At 36.1% G+C, this 18,250-nt stretch overlaps 1 protein-coding gene across 8 annotated transcripts in view; it reads right to left on the bottom strand.

Moving 5' to 3' along the window:
* CDIN1 (CDAN1 interacting nuclease 1) overlaps positions 1-18,250 on the bottom strand; it is a 241,425-nt gene that overhangs the window by 212,901 nt on the left and 10,274 nt on the right. The gene's annotated exons all lie outside the window — the stretch shown is intronic.

Raw genomic sequence — 18,250 nt, 5'->3', positions numbered from 1 at the left:
GAGGCTGAAGCAGGAGGATCACCTGAGCATGGTGAGGTTGAGGTTGCAGTGAGCCAAGATCACGTCACTGCACTCCAGCCTAGGCAACAGAACCCGACTTTGTCTTTAAAAAAATTTATATATATATATATATATATACACACACACACACACACACACACATATACACACATATATACACACATCTGCTCCATATAGAGATACTTGTATAAAACTTTAAATATATATATATTTGTGTATAACTTTAAAAGGCAAAGTGAGAAGGAGAAAATAGTAAAAGCATGCCTAACTTTTAAAGTTATATTCAGGAGATTCCGGAGATTGCTTGCCAAGTTTTTTTTTTTTTTTTTTAATTTAACACATTGTCTAAAGAAAAACAACTTTTACCAAAACAATGTATCAAACAATAAGAACTTCACTAAAGAGTGATAAAATTTTCCTTATAGGAAGGTTACAGATATCTCTATTGATCTTCTGTAGCTTCCTTCTGGAAGTAAGATCCTTATAAAAGAATAACTCAAGGACATCATAAATAAAGTAAAAAAAAAGAACCAACACACTAGAAAAAAAATACTTGCAAATCACATATATGAGGCTTGTATCTAGAATATGTAAATAACTCTTACAACTCAATAATAAAATGACAACCTAATTTAAAAATGAACAAAGAATGTGGATAGACATTTCTTCAAAGAAGATATACAAATAGCCAATAAACACATAAAAAGATTCCCAACATCATTAGTTATTGAGAAAATAGAAATCAAAACCACAGTGAGATACTACTTCATACCTACCAGGAAGGCTATAATCAAAAGGACAAAATATATAAGTGTTACTGAGGATTCTGAGAAATTGAAACCCTCATACATTCCTATGGGGAAATGTAAAATCATGCAGCCACTTTGAAAACTAGTTTTATGGTTCCTCAAAATGTTAAACCATATGACCCAGAATTTGTGCTCCAAGGTATCTACCCAAGAGAAACAAAAACATATGTCAACACAAAAATTTATACATTAATGTTCATAGAAGCATTTAATCATAATAGCCCAAAACGGGAAACAACAAAACGTCTACAAACTAATGAAAGGATAAACAAAAGGTGGTATATTGCTACAATGGATTTTTCAGCAATAAGAAAGAATGAGACAACATGAATGAATCCCAAAAACATTACACTAAGTTAAAGCTAGTCATATTGTATAATATCAATTACACAAACTGTCCAGATACGCAAATCAATAGAAACCGATAGTAGATTAGAGATCGCCTAGGACTGAGCTGAGCAAGTATGAGAATGGCGAGCCATGCCTGACGGGTACTGGGTTTCTTTTTGGGGTTGTAAAATATTCTGTAATTAGATAATGGTGACGGATGCACGAGTTTGTGAATACACTAAAAGTCAATGAATGTACGCTTAAAAAGGGTGGATGTTACAGTATGTGAATTGTATATCCATAACAGGTTATAATTGAAAAAAGAATACTTATATAACATATAATACACTTAATTTTAAATTAGAATGAAGGAAGGAAGGACAGAAGAAGGAATAAAAGGAAGTTAAGGAGGAGGGAGGGAGGGAAAGAGAGACACACACACAGATCTCAAAGAAGTCAGTCTTTGAGACGCTTCTAGTGGAACCAGGCTCCAGATGGAATGCAGTCACATGCACATTAGGTCATATGAAGTAAGCTATTTTATTTTACATATTGTATCAGAAAACTTAAGGCATGTTTCTTTAAACTAATCAATTGGATATTTCTCACAGCTTATTTTAAATACTGTAAAGTTACCTCCTCGTATTCTCCTGTGAACTACATCATCAATGTTCTTCATGTTTTATTTTCCTGACACACCAGATAGGATGTTATTTCCATTGAACACAATCCTGGTCTTCAAACTATCCACATGATTCAAGCATGCCACTTCCCACTGATCCAACAATTTGGTAAGATATTATAAGACTGGAAACAATGGAGAGGAGTGGAAGATCTTTCCAGTTCATGTTCATAAGTACCCAGCATGATTACACCTACTGTTCACAGATTTCCAGTGACACTTAAAATTTTAACAACGTACTTTTCCAACCTCACAAACATAGGGACCAAGAAACAACTGTCACAAGTACCACTGATCAACCCAGAAAATGCCACCAAAATGGGAGGGGAGAGTTAATAAATCAACTCCTACTGCTTTAAACTCCAATTCAAAAGTCTCTCTGTGACTTCCAACCTGTTTGGGTTAATCCCTAGACAGGTGGCAACCTTACCAGAGTAAATTAACCACCCCCTAATTGTACAAAAAGAGCTTGCTGGTAACTGACAGGAATACAGCTAAATATGACTGTGCCCTTAGGGAATATAAAATTTACATAACCCCCTTAGAGGTTAAGGGAATAGTGACTTCTATAAACAGAGATTTTAATTTAACAGAAAACATTTTAAAATAAAGTTTAGGTATACAGCCTTTTAAGGAATTGGAACAGACATCATAAGCAGGTAAATACAGAGCTGCTGTGGGAGGAAATTAAATTATCCAAGACTGTTTTTACCCAGAAGCTTTTTAACCTTCATCCTGTATGGCTTATTTTGGATGATTTTTCAGCCAGATAATAAAAAGCAATTTCATTTAAGTGCTGCAGTCACAGAGTTTACCGCACGAAATCCTTCTAAGCTTCCTTTCCACATCTCTTTGCGGGCACACCTCTAGCATCCGTTCATTCTTTGGGAAGCATACTTTCCTCTATGCGTGCGCAGAGTCCCCCAGAAAAAATCCCAAACTTCATTCCCCTGTTCTCGTTCACTTCAAGAAGTGGTCAGCTTTGTGGAAATGTGGAAGTCGGACTTTCGGTCATCTTTATAAGCCAAAAAGTGTATTTGTTCCTTTTCCATTAAACAGAACAGAAATCACATGGGAGGCAGTATGTCTAAAATAATGAATCCAAACTTTGAAAGACCCATGCTCAGAAACATATTCATATTCTACGTATTTATATATAAAATATATGTAACACTACACATGCATGATGCTTTTAAAAAACCAGCATCAGGGTTATCTGCTGTGACTTTGTATCAGCGGAGAGAAGGAGGCAGATGGAATTCTGGAACATGAGTAAGATAACACTCATGTCAAAACAAAAAACAAAAAAAAAACTCCTTGTCCTCAAGCATGCTAATGAAGCAAGTGATAAGCTATAGGTCAAATTCCCACTTCTACAATCAAAACTTATCATACAAGCTCTTGAAAAGGGAGCGCATCTGTCATATGTTAATGACTTCAAGCCGTTCACTGAACTTTTAGGTGTATAGGAAAACTTAAAAGCACTTCACAACTCCTTGTGGGTATAATTAGCCTGTTGGAATTGTTGGCAATTCTCATTCTGGGACTTTAAAAGGTCACTCCACTCTTTAAGATACCAAATTTGGAGGTACTCTCCCTTCTGGACAGATTAGGCACACCCTGCAATTAGTATACACAGCTGCACCTGTTGCAAAGCCTTCACTGATGTAAATGGGGACAGTCAACGACATTCTAAATTCTTGAGGGATTATTAGACCTTGGAAACCAAGTGTTGAACAAATCTGATGTCTGCTATTGAGGTGATGGATGGTGGTCACACTCTGACCACATACAGAAGCCACAATTTTTATTCTCTATAGACAATTCCAGCTAACACGGAAACCTCATCACTCGACTCTCTCAATCCTGTAAGCAGTCAACATGCAATTTTGCTATTTAACAGAACTAAGTTTTAACAGAACTAAGTTTTTCATAATCTAGTTGAGTTTCTACAAAGAACAAAGAGAATTCCAGATTTAAAAAAAAAAAATACAAGTTACAGAAACAGCATTATTGATTTACATAAACTTTACTAAAATCATAGAGAAATAAAAATGTTGCTGGTCACATAAGGAGAAAAGTTTTTGCAGTTTATAAATTTGTAGGTCAAAGCTACTCAAATTCTTCTTTAATCTGTTAATCCTTTACAAAAGTATTATACACACTGACAATGATAGCGATTTCACTGCTAGAGTACAAAATAATAATATAGCTATTTAAAAGAAATGCATTTAGGAAAGAGGCATGAATTTAAGAAATCAGATTTGAAGTTTGAGAAAGTCTGACATAACTGTCATTAAACAGTAGTTAAATCTTACACATAAAGCCATAAATTATGTCCTTCCTTACTTCCTTCTTCCTTCTGTCTTTCCGTTCTTTTTTAATGAAAGAGAAGCACAGGGGACAGGGGTCTAAATCCCCCTTTCTCTTTAAACCATGTGAATCTTAGATATTTTCTACGGTAGGAAACACAGTTCTTTGGCAGCTGATATATGTGGTCACATAAACAAAAAGAAATACCGTAAAGCCATCTTAAACTAAGATATCGTGCTTGGTAAATCTATTAAGCAAAGAGCCTCTTATTATCACCACAATATGTTAAATATCATCATATATGCTTAAGTGCTTTTTCTTCATATATAAATTCTTTTGAAAACATAATTGGAATTTTACAAAATAGGGAAAAAGCTTTTTCTAAAGGAGTTTTACTATATTACTGTTAAGTAGCTATACTTTCTTCTGAGTGTATTAACTATATGTGGAAATACCTTTAAAAGGTCAGCTGAAATAATAATATAAAACTTCAAGTAATGAGACTATTTCAAAATTAGCATTCCAACTTGAATGAAACCAACAGGAGTTGATTACATTCTTATTGCTCTCCAAAAGTATTTTCATCTGATATTTACTTGAAAGTGTGTGTGTGTGTGTGTGTGTGTGTGTGTGTGTGTGTACCTTTTAAAAGTCATAGAAGAAAATTATGGAATTGACAATTTTTTTAGGTTTGCTGTTGGGTCTATATGGTAATCAAATTTAGAAAACTATAAATTACATTTAAATTTATTATCTACAAGCAATTAATTATTTAAAAAAACAGCCAGGTGGCTTTCATTACATAAATTACTGTTAATGGCAGAGACCTCATGCTGCTACTGTATTTAGCATTTGCATGTGTCAAGTGCACATAGTGGTGTCTAACTCCTCTCCTTGGGGTGGAACCAAGCATTGAAGCAGAAGGCAAGCTGCCCCAAGTTTCAGATCACACCCGAACTAGTCCTTTCGGCCCCACATATTCCGAAGGGTTTCACATTTGTAGCAGAAAATCTGTCTTCCAATAACATTTTGTTGAAACAGCTTTAAAACCAGATATATAATTACTGATCATTAAATAGTATTTACCTACACTTTAGTTACTTAAAGTCCTATCTCTATGATTTAAAGATTACCAAAAAAGGTTTAACGAATTTGCAGCAAACCAAGGCATCTATTAATGTCTCACCAATGCAGTTTTTAAAATAATATTTAATGTTGCCTCCCTACCACAGGAACTGTGCTAAATAAATGGACAATAACTCTTTTTTCAGGGTTCTGTCTCTGTTTTACTTAGCCTTTTGTAGTGATTCTCTCAACTCTACAGTAGGTAGAAGTTCCTTCCAAAGACAAGGAAGAATTTTACCTCTTTATTCTGAGAAAAAGCATGAGTTTCAATGATATAATAGGAGAATAGGAGCTTACAAGATACAGAAAGAAAAACAGAAAGAAAATAAAAATAAATAGCTAATAAGTTTCGTCCTATTTCAAACTCCATCTCAAATAGAGGGATAAATAAGTATCTCCAACCCCCTCCATCAGTACCACCAGGAAAAGGAGAACGTTTTACGAAAATGCTTTGTAAGCCATAGGATAAAATTCAAAAATTACTATAGTCTTCCTTTCTAAGCAAATAAAAAATGCTTTAAAATGTAACTGAAAATCCTAAATTGAGCTACCACTCTGGTATTCAAGGATTAACTGCCTAGTTAGATTATCTAACCCTTCACTTCTCTTCTTCCTCTAAGAAGTCTGCCTTATAAACCACCACTAGAGAGACGGGTAGCGGAATCTGCATTTGGGGAGCACAGAGAAAAGGCAGGCATAAAATAAGGGCCAGTAGTTAACGAAGGAGAGTCCGCACTTACTAAGTACAAGGATAAAGTAACAAGATAAACTTTTTCAGCTAAAAGAAGGAACTAATTTACTCACATTATCTTTAGCCAAAGTAATAATCCTGGAGAAGGAGCAGGATTTGTACATTTAGCACCAATGATGCTGCCATGGCTCAAAAACACAACTTGTCTTTAAGAATCACTTTAGAACCACTTTACCAGATACACAAGAAAACCAGCTTCACAGTCACACCTTACATCTCACCAAAATACAGGGTGGCCACCAAGTCCAGAAATATAGACAAATACAATAAAGGATTTATTATTATTGAATTATACCATATGGCAAAATAATTATGTCTCCAGAATCTATGGTCACATCAGCCCCCTTATTTTTCAAACTTAATGATGCCTTTTGTCTCCATTCTCAAAAGTACCAAAGACACTGTGCCACACACTCTAAAAATACTTGCCAAAAGAGAAGTCCCAAAAGTGTTTTTGCTATCATTACAATGTGTCCCCAGCAGGAAACAGTATTCATCATAGCACTTTTAAAACTGTGAGTCATTAATTTATAGTTGCGATACATGTGAGGGAAAATCAAAGTTCGGTTATTGGAGGACATTAGAAAAGTTAGGCAGAAGACAAGACACAGGCGCTGATAGCCTGGCAGGCACAGGGCACACCACCAACCAAAACCATGAGCCCTTCTACTGGAGTGGCTGGAAGCGTTCGCCCTGAGCACACATGCCTAAGAATTCACAGTAAGTGAAATTCAAACTCTTTCCCTCTTACTATTACATAATCATCTTTCAACACCCTAACAAGATTTTTCATGTCTTCCTAATCCCAATTAGGAATCATAGTAGCTTTATCACCATGAATACAAAACAAAAATTGAGAGCTGCTATCGATAAAACCCTGAGTGTTTTGGTATATGGTGCAAGTTAATGATTCGGTGATGCCATGATCGGGTCATGTCCATGACGAATTTTCAGAGAGCAGCCTAGAAAAGTCAATCAGCACTGCTGTCTATTTTTATGATGCTGGAGGCAGTACAATGGTAGAGCTCACTGGCACTGTGTGCCAGGCAGGACACGAGGATTTTACTCATAGGGTTAGGAATTCCAGTCCCAGAGAAGGCCAAAAGCAAAGGTCTAATGTAGATAGTTAAGATAAAGCAGCCTAGCCTGAAGAGGAAGCTAAAAATGTTCTGCTTTGGAAACTGCCATATTTGTGACCTCATGGCAGACTGAGAAAACCAAAGAGCTCCAGAAATCACACAAGTAGTTAGTTCACTGGGGTTTTACAATGCCCTGTGGCTGCTCAGTAGGAAATCCCCTGAAAAAGAAGTTCATGAGGTTTAATAATAGGTGATCACCTCAGTAGGTCTAGTTTTGCAAAAATATCCATGCCAAAGACCACAGAGGTACCTGTTTGACATGGTCAAGGTTGGTAAGTATTACACTAGTCTTCATCTGAATCATGTAAGCTACAAGCCTAAGATTACAAAAAGAAAACAGGGGATAGAAAAAAGCCAAATCTCCAATCACAAATCTACCTTGATTCCAGCCACTAAAATTTCACATAAAGACCCCTTTTCAGTCCAAGTTACCCCATGCTCAATGAGAGGACAGTTACACATGGTACCTAGTCTCAACCCCTAATTAAATCCCAGTTGGTAAAGTCATTCCCATTCTAAATGGGAACCAACTCCTCACACTGCAGAATGTTAGCACTGCACAATAATCCACAGTGAAGGAAATGCTGAAAGGAATCTTTTACTTCTTTTTTTTTTTTTTTGATACCCCTACTTGGGACATCAAAACACTGTAGCATTACTTCCTAAAAATAATAGAAATTAGGTTGAATCACATGAAACAAATCTATTTACAAATCTATTTATTCAAGAATAAAAGTCGGTAACTTAGAATTAACCATTGAAATAGGAAAAAACACAAATAAAAATGGATTGAGAAGTCCGTCTGCAAATGTTAGGATCCATTTCTTTTGTCCAGTTTTACATCAAAGTTTCATAAACTACTGAAGACTATACTTTGATGGAAAACATGACTCTATTACTAGTTCTCCTGCTGTAAACAGTCCCACAATTTATGTCTTTGACATGTGGCCACGGAGTTTTACACTGCCACCAAAGTACTCAGTCAATATACAAATTTCTACTAAACCAAGCCATAAACAAATCTTTAACTGAAAAGCTCTGTCTACTTGTTTATAATCTGTTACCTGGAAAAAAAGCAGAAGGTCTCTTCAGCCACCTAATCACCATATCAATGACACATGCCACAAGAGAGAAGCACTAGTTTATTTGATTGATCATGGTAGATAAACTCCAAATAACAGAGAAATTAACAAATGCTTGACATTTGCTCAACATCCATTATTCTGACACTGCTTTCAGAATTTCAAAGCCTGGGAGTATGCTTAATCAACATTCATATTCCCTCGTGAGCTACAGGCACCATATTGCACCCCGCCTTCATACTGATGAAAACTGCATATTGGCCATTTCCAAAATGTTCTGGGACTCCACACAGGGCCCCTTTTCTCTCTTGTTCCTGCTCTGCAGTTTTCTTTTAAACACTTCCAAGACAAAAGCATCTGCCAGTTTTTCTCTCTAGGGATGTATGCAAAATGAACTTAACAGTTTTAAGGCAGGAGTAACCCTCACATCTAAATTCATTCATAGGACAGAAAAGGGCCTAAGAGGCCTCTCCAGGGACAAAACCCTGCTGAAATTCTCCCCACACACAACAGTGGGAGCTTTATAAAATCTAAGTCCAGACAATTTCCAATTCAAATGCCCAACATAGCATGACCTTTGTCAGATCTCTGAGCCCAAGATGCACCCATGATTTTTTATTCTAACCAGCACAGACATTAGACAGGGCACTATTGCTAAGCAGGAGGTTCAATATTTGCATGCTCTTCTATTGTGAAAATGTAACAGTGACAGCACTGTGTCAAATTCTTTTCCCTCTAGAACTTTAACTCCATAGGAGAGGCATGGCTGACAGATGACTCCCCAACATCTGTGTTATGTACACTGCACAGCTGAGGAGCCCTGGATCACTGTCAGAACATCGTGGAGCTGACCTGCACCTTTCTTATGCCTTCTTCTTATCCCTGCCCCAACTCACAAATAAATAAATATCCATAATATAAACAGTGCAATTTTTAACAAAATATAAAGATGGCAAGACAGATTAACATAACTTATAGTCATTAGGCTGTTCACGTAGCAGCTCAACATATGTTGTATAAATGTCCTATACCGAATAATTTATCAGATCTGACACAGTGCACATCATATTGTTTTATTTAATACACTTACTAAAATTTCATGGATCAAGCTTCACTTCTGAAAGCACTGAGAAAGCACTAGAAAATATTTATTCACCTCCCGTGATTTATTTTGATTACCCTTACAGCTAACATGATAAAGTGGAACTCACAAAATTACAAGGTTAAGGTTTACACAGCCATTGCTTCATATACTAAAATATAACAAATGGCTCCGTGTCTGTGTTATATTTTACTTTCATTTAGTGTTAAGTAGAACAGTAGACTAAGCACTTAGCTGCCTACTGAATATTTTAATATTTTTAAATAGGACTTAAATATCTTGGCCCAGAGAGTGGGAGCTTAAGTAACAATTTCAGGAAAGAATAGTAAGTCCTTTGTAGGGTACTAGTTAGAACAACACTGCCAAAAAAAAAAAAAAAAAAAAAAAAAAAATCAAGCATGCTTCAAAGTCATCATCTCCTCAAAAGAGATCACAAAATAAGCACGGGCCCACATCAGAAAGTTAGCAAGAATTCACTGAATGCATAAAAGAACACAATACTATGCTAGGCAATACAGCGTAGAGCTGGAAGATCAAATCACAGCAAAGCACACAGCTCCCATCCAAAGGATCTCACAATTAACTCAAATAGAAAGCAAAAAAGAGAAATGTATACATTCCAAATGAACAGGTAAAAGTAACTACAATGGCCAAAGCAAAAAAAAAAACTCACTAGAGCTAATATTCAAGAGACCAAAAAAAAAAAAAGGACGAGGGAGGGACAGATGGGGAAAGGAAGGGCAGGAAAGGAGGGAGTGGAAAAGGGAGAGACGGACAGAAGGAAGGAGAGAGGAAAAGAGAAAGGGAGGAAGGGAGGGAAATAGATTAGACGTGGCACTTGAGATTCTTCACACTTGAGATTCTTTTTCATCACTTTTCTCCTAAAATGTTTTATCTGGGGGAAGGTCTCCAAGACAAGGAAAATGAAATGAAAAGAATGGTAAAAAGATCAGCCAGGGGAGAGGAGCTGAGAGCTTCAAAAGGCAAGGTCAACAGGGCTTTTCAAAAAAAAAACAAAAACATGAATGCTTGTTGGCCTGATCATGTCTGGGAGAGCTATTAAAAACTTTATTGTATCAACTGCCTTAGGAAAGAATACTAAGCAAAAAATCTTTTGTTTCCAATGGACTATTTTTGTTTAAAATGTAGTAACAGTGAGATGAGGACAAGACAAGGAAATTGTCTTTTTTAATAACTAAGTCAGGTCAGGTGTGGTGGCTCACACCTGTAATCCAAGCACTTTGGGAGGCAGAGGTGGGTGGATCGTTTGAGTACAGGAGTTCAAGAGCAGACTGGGCAACATAGCAAAACCCTGTCTCTACTAAAAATACAAAAAATTAGCCAGGTGTAGTGGCACATGCCTGTAGTCCCAGCTACTTGGGAGCCTGAGGTGCCAGGATCACCCGAGCCCAGGAGGTCAAGGTTGCAGTGAGCTGAAATTGCACCACTGCACTTCAGCTTGGGCGACAGAGTGAGATTCGGTCTCAAAAAAATAATAATAAGTTTTATGTCCATTTGTGAGTGATAAATGAGAATTGTTCCCAAGCATCTACAAAATAATAATCTTCTCACAATAAAACACTCTCAGGCACCCAAAGAAGCTCCATATGTTTCAAGGTGTAGATACTACAATCCAGAAGCAAGGCATCAGCTTCTCAAAAACTTGACCTTACCATCATATCACAGGAGAACTGACAGTCAATGAGATACTTCGTGTGGAGTAAAGAAACCACAAAGCCATGTAATATTGTATTGCAAGTGAGGCAGCAGAGTGACTTTAGATGAATAACAGGTTATTGTAAAAATACTGAAGGTTCTATCATACTGCACCCTCAGAAAGGAAAGATAAAGACGATGAAGTCAAATAGAGTTCAATATCAAAAACAGTAAAGTTCCAATCTCCCAAAAGAAAAGAACTAAAAATAGGAAAATAATCTTGCTCAGTTTAATGCATGGTGATAATGGTACCTGGAAAATCCGAAGTATAGAATAATTTAACCCTTACAGCTTTACGTCTGAGCAACAAAACCACTATAGCCATAATGCAGGGTTTCTATGAAAGTGAGTGCCAGCATTAACAGATAGCCTTAAGAGTTGGGATGGTGGTAGAGAGGTTACGTACCAAAAATTCAGTAAGAGGACATTGAGAGCACTGAAGAAAAGAACGAGTTTGAGCGTTGCAAATTCTTGCTGGGACCCCTATCATCACCATCACTCTGGCATTTTATTTCTAAACAAGAAATATATTTTACCTTTCTGAGATTATTTTCTGGTTACAAGCCAACCATTATGAACCTTTCAGTGAATCACTGAATAGGGCACTTAAAGGGATAAACAATTATAAAAATAACTCTGTCACAGGCGCATACATTTTATTTTATTTAGTGATGTAATAAGCTTAGGGGCATATATCAGGTCCAAAATGGTCTTGGTCATTAATTTAAGCAATAAATCATAGGTCTTGCCAACAATGACGGCAAACAGATGCTAACAAGGAAATGTATTATTTAATATTGCCATGTGTTATAAAAATGTAAGTGTGTTTAAGACATGTCTTAAATTTTTATAATAATATGCATTTAATACATTACTGTTTTGACACACGCAGGAATCAGATTTATAGGGCCCATTCCGTAGCGTCTTCTTCTGTGAACCTGAGAGCATATTCTGGGTTGTTTTTCTTGGGTTTTTTTTTTTTTTTTTAAAAGAGGGGGAACCTGCAAAGTGCATGTTTGCAACTATCTAATTGGTTGTCTTGCTGTTTTGCAGTAAATAATGTCAGCATTGAAACTCATTAAAAAGAATGAATCTATGCACTTTGCCTGAATTTGAAAATAGAACATCTAAAAATCATAATTTTTAAAGAAACATTATAGCCTAAGAAATATATAAGAACATATTTTATATTAAGTTGGCAACTAATTTTTTTTACATTCATTTTGAACTGCTCGGCATGATACCAGGCAAAAACTACTTAATTAACACGTTTACAAGTAAAGGTCAATATTCAAAAATTTGGAAGTAACTAAGAAAAACTCCACTATATATCTTCATGCAGAAATTCTAAGAATCAAACAGTAGTATATCAAAACACAAAGTAACTTAAAATGGAGTCTTTCTATCCATAAATTTGGCACATTATGCCAAACCATAATATTCCCCATCTAATATTTCCTTTTAGAGCAGTAGGTTTCTATTCCTTTGCCAGCAGGTCAAATCCTCCTAGGGAGAGGGCTTGTGAGAAAAGGGAATTAGGAGCTAAAAAATTAATCCAAAACCTCTTTTAAAAAAAAAAAAAATGAGCTTTTTTTTTTTTTTCACATCAACAAGATACTAACTCCACTAAACGTATTTTTTGTTAGTAATTATTTTGTTTGAGTTTCCTTTTCAATCAACTCTCCTAGCTGCCAGCATGGTCTTCCCCCTTTTTATTGTAGGCAAGGAGTTCATTCTTTAGAACACTTGAGGAAGCAGTGCTCGGAGTATGGAAACTAAATTTTCTTCATTAAATCTACTGAAGCAGATATTAAAAATGCATTTAATATACTGGCAATGGTCGGTGGGCACCGCTGACTGTGACAGGCCAGTTACTGATGATGTGCCGTCAGATGGCCTTCTCAGCAGGCGTCTGGGTCTCAGGCTGCTGAAGGACAGCAATATCTTCCCCTGTGTGTAAGCTCTATTCATCTCCCAAGTATTTACTAAATCACAGGCCTCTGCACACATAGCCCACGTTTTCAGCGTATGCTAACAAATGATGGATGGCCTCGTCAATTCGTTATGTCCTGAGAGCATGGTTTCCTGCCATTCCAATCATCAAACCTCAGCGCTTCAGAGCTGATCAGTCCCAGGGAATATATTTTGCAGGCTCCATTAAAAGAGTAGAAGTTCTTTCCATTACAGTCTCCGGTACTCTCCTCAACTATTTGTTGTTTCAACCAATTATTTGGGCAGAATATTCAATAGGTGTTCAGGTACTACAACATGGGCAGGTTTTTTCCTGATATTCATCAAGGTGTAATTTCTTTTATGACAAATCAGTGGAGGTATCTGAACATAAAATATTTGACAGAGAAATTCATGTTTTAAAACAATTTTCCTTCTAGATACCATGAGCAAAATCTTAAAAATATTGTATATCATCATATTATATTTATTGTTATATTATATTATAATGTAAGTGTATTAGCCAATGCACTTCAAAGGAACTTCCAAGGCAATAGCCATTCTGTAAATCATCTAATGCTTTTAAGACAATAATTCACACACATTCTCTTAATTATAATCTAGACAAACGCACAAACTGCTTAAAAATTCTCCTGACAGTTCCAAAGTTAGATGACAAAAGTTCAACTTGTCAAAGAAAAAATATTCTTAAAAGAACATTTATTTTCAGTTCCAAGGTTATATATGTCAGTTGTCTTTTCCATAAGCCATAAGAACATTTTTTTCTCTATAGCTTATCTATGGAACAGAAAATAAATAAGAGCACAGTCATACCCTTTACTCAGAAACAGTAAACTTCATAAAAACAGATGAACTTACCACAACTAAACAGAAAGCTGAGCTTTGAGGAAATGGGGTGGTATTAAAGAGCCAAACAACTGCTATAAATAAGCTTCTTGAAATGCTAAAAAAAAAAAAAATTGTTTTAAGTGCCGGACTCCCATTTAGCCAATAGCCACATAGGCACCAATACACCTCCAGTCAGTGAAAGTTCCACCACACTGTCCTGCCATTCACCTCAACCTTAACCTCAAGATTAAGCTCATTTTTATTGCGCACAAAGGTCATCTGTATTAGGTCAAAATTCAAAGTCCCTTGTCAGAAAAGGTTGATATATTCCAACCTTTCCTTCTCCATGCATCAAATTTTTCATGGTAAAGTCATATTCAGCAGACAGTATATTCAGCAATTTATTGTGCCATTGTAATACAGTGCAGAATACAATCGTCCAAAAAGCTATCACATGAATAAAATATTTTTCATGACTCTGAACCAAATCTAGACTCCTTACACACCTCTAACAGAGGAAATAACACTAACCAAGTCTTGTTTCCATGCTTCAGAATAGTTATATGGCAAATAATTGTCCCTAAAATACAATCTATGGCATAATTATGTTTTTGCTTCCATAGGCTTTGGGAATAGGCAACTTTTTTTCAAAGCGTCACTGAAATTTTTAAGTGTTTTAATACTTTTAATACTTTTATTCAAATCTGGCCTAAGCAGTTTAACTGAAGTAGGTCTAAACCTGAAACCCTCTCTTTGATCTAGAACCTAGAGGAAGATAGGCTCTATGATACAATGAAAACTAAAGGAGAAAAATTACTGTCTTGCCCAATTCGTTACTATTACAATTATGTGATCAGCAGAACTGCAAAAATAAGATAAATTAAAGGAAAGATTTGAGGGCACCATTCTAGAATACATCATAATTAGTAAAACCCAAAGCCTTAAGGAATAATCAATCTATTATCTTTAAAGCGTGTATGCAACTCCTTTATGTTTACCACAAGGACTTTTCATAATCAGTATATTAGTTATGATGAATGGCTTCAAGATCATTTTTAAAACTCTCATTCTTCAAATGTGATTAATACCTATATTGAACACTAAAATCAGTGTTCACACTGACGTGATGATCTAGGGCATCCTATAAAATCTCCATGCCCTGGAAGACTTACACCTGAACTTACATATTTATTGGAGCCAAGCTACTTCCTGATAGAGCAGAGCCCTGAGTCTAAAACTGGTACTCACTCAAATATCTTTCATAAATGCATAAACCCCTTCTTACCAAGTTGAGACAAAAAAGTGAAAGAGCTTCCAGATATGAGTGGTTGCATTTGAAAAAAACAAGTAGACAAGAAAATACGTGGAAGGGGGTGGTTTTAGGCAAAATATTTTCAGTTCTAATATTCTGAGTCTAACTATCATATCCATAAATACCACTGCAACAAGCAACCATGAATAAGTAATGGTACCAATAATATAACAGCAGTAGCAACCAGTGTAGTATCAGGAACCATGCTAATCACTTTACATGTACTATCTTACTTCAAATTCAGAACAATTCCATTTTATAAATGAGGACTCTAAGGCACCAAAAAGTGAAGAAACTTACCAATTAGGTATCTTCCCTCTGTTTTTTTTTTTTTTATTGGAATAACTGCCAAATGAAAATGTAACATCTGAGCTTGAATTTTTCTAAAAATAATTTCTGACATGATAAATCTTCGGGTGTACCACCAGAGCATTTCTAAATTCGTAAGAAAGTAAAGAATCACTGTAATGTCCCTAAACTTCACTAATTTATCAATTTTAAAAGGGACTCATTTTTCTAAATGAGACATGTATACATGGCTTTAAAAAAAAAAATCAGGCAGCATTCTTTAGGCAAGTTCAATCAAATGTCCATTATGAATGTACCATAATACTTACAATATACTAGGTACTCCTAAGGCCCAAGACTAGAATTCCAGTTCCCATGCTAGCTACGGTAAGGGAAAAATAAGGAGAAAGCCCAACAATCACAAAGATCTTATAAGAATGAATGAGTTGCACATGGTAGTAGTGTGAGTCTCTTTCAGAAAAAAGGCTACAAAAATCAGAACAAATGGGGTTTAAAAACTTCTATAAAAGACATCCCTTAGAGCCATAATGTACAAAAGTCTCAGACTGGTGACAGAATGCAGTGGTGTGTGAGGTTTAACAATTGCCTTTGGTAGTGAGAGGTGGTGGGGCTGGAGAAGAGGGAAGCCCTGGTTGTACCATTTGCCAATTTCTGTGGTGTAAACACTCCCACTGTGGATGAATTTTAAGCTACCAATATGAGGTCGCGGTTTGTAGAGTCTGGAAAAGATGCTCACAATCAGCTCTCACGAGCTGGAAAGAGCACCAGCATCCATTGGCTGTAGGCCAAATTCAGCCCACAGACTTGTTCTGTTTGGCCAGGAAAATGTTGGCCCACACAGTGCTTTAAAAATTCAAACAAATTGACAACATTTAAAACTCAGGATATTTTATTTTTTCTTAAAAAAAAAAAAAAAGAATCAGATCTAGAGCTGCTTTCTAAAGAGTAGAAGGCCTGGCAGCACGAGGCCCACATTCCTGCATGGCACTGGATGGCTGGCATAAAGTGGCCGCTGCCTTGTCGGTACACACAACTGTACTTTCGCCTAGCTGCAATCCCAACCAGGTCAGCTTCATTTATTCACTTGTTATTGATACTTGTCTGGCCCCTAGAGGGATGGGAGTCTGTGATCTCTAATTTAAAAGCATGAATGGACAGTTTTGCATCCAGATGTGGAACTTTGGTCAAATCACTGGGTAGGACTCCTTCCTCAGTTTCTGCATCTGCAACATTAACAGATTTGACCAAACTTATCTCTAATCGCGATCTCGATCCAACACTGGCGTGCTTTGCAAGTCACTAAATCTGAACAATAAGAGAGGTATGCAGGTCCCTCCCGAGCAGCTTTTATGATCTGCATGTAGAGAGTTCCAAATGCGCCCACCAACATGCAAATAAAAAATTGAACATGTTATAAACTTGAGGTTAAATGTATTTTTATCTTTATATATTTTAGTTGCCTCAGAAAATGAGAATCTAGATAATTTTAACTTTGTCCATTAGGAAACAGCTATTTGTTACATACAGGTTGTTACATACAGGCGAATACAGGCCGGAAGAGTCTGTGGACTTTTTAACATTATACAAGGAAGAGTCTGCCTCATATTCCCAGTCCATTTACCACCTTAGCTAAATGGGGCTCGAAGTGTAAGTTAATTTCAAATTTTATTAGCTTGCCCTACCAATATTATTAGCAAAAACAAATAGCAGTGTAATATACCTTAAGTAAAGGATATCAGCTTGAGAGAACTGTAGACAGAAACAATATTTTTTTTAAAAAGTGCCTGTCTAACTTCATGTGTAAATGTAGAAGACACATTCAAATGACTCTTCAGCTCCCAGATCTCAACCACAAAAGAAGCCACTTACAAGAGTCCTATACACACCACATCATAAGCTACAGAATCATAGGAACATAAGGTGTGTCACAGGCATGAATGTCCAACCACAAAATCTTCACCCTGCATCTCTATTCATCCTAAAACATTCCTAGATGAAACAAAGTTCTATTTGAGAATAATCATAAATATCTATGACAGACACTGATTCATAAATGTGCTAAGTGTAAATCTGGATCATTCATACTAGGCTGAGCTGAGGATGTACAAGTCAGTTTGCTGGTAAGTGAGTTTAGCCAACACCAGCATCCCAAAGTTGAGTAGACCTTTCCCATCCTATATAGTGCTAACTGCAAACCTGGGGATTTTCAATAGTCTTAAATGATGAACCATGTAAATATCAACGTCTGCTATGCCTCCTATTTCATATAATAGAATAAACACAAGTTCAGAGTTTATGTCTCATCCTTTTTTGTTCCTGGAACAAATGACAAGTCTTAACAGTGACTGAAAAATAATTAAAAATAGATATACGTTGGGGGAGGGGGGCAGTGATGATATACCAGGTATTTTAAGTCTTAGTCTTTGATATGACTACTACTTCCAGGACAACCTCAGAAAAAGACTGGGCTTCACACAGAATTACCTCAATTAGCAGGGGCCGGTGTTTGGTCAGGGAAAGACCTAGTCCTTATATATTTCATTGAACAGCTATATTAAGAGATATGGACCTACCTTACTTTTTTTCCTCTACTTGAATTGCTTTGTTTCAAAATATTTATTCTCATAGTCTTGAAGTTATTGCTTTAAGTATAATAGCTTTAAATATTTTTTAGCAACTGAATCTTAGGATTTCAAACACATAAAAGAAATAGGTCCTGAGAAAATTTAACATTGTACTTTGGATGAAAAAACTGCAGAG

The sequence above is a fragment of the Macaca thibetana genome, chromosome 7 (genome assembly GCF_024542745.1).
Source record: "Macaca thibetana thibetana isolate TM-01 chromosome 7, ASM2454274v1, whole genome shotgun sequence".
NCBI lineage: Eukaryota > Metazoa > Chordata > Mammalia > Primates > Cercopithecidae > Macaca > Macaca thibetana.
Note: the sequence above shows the minus strand (reverse complement) of the source record. Positions and strands in the feature narration are given on the sequence as shown.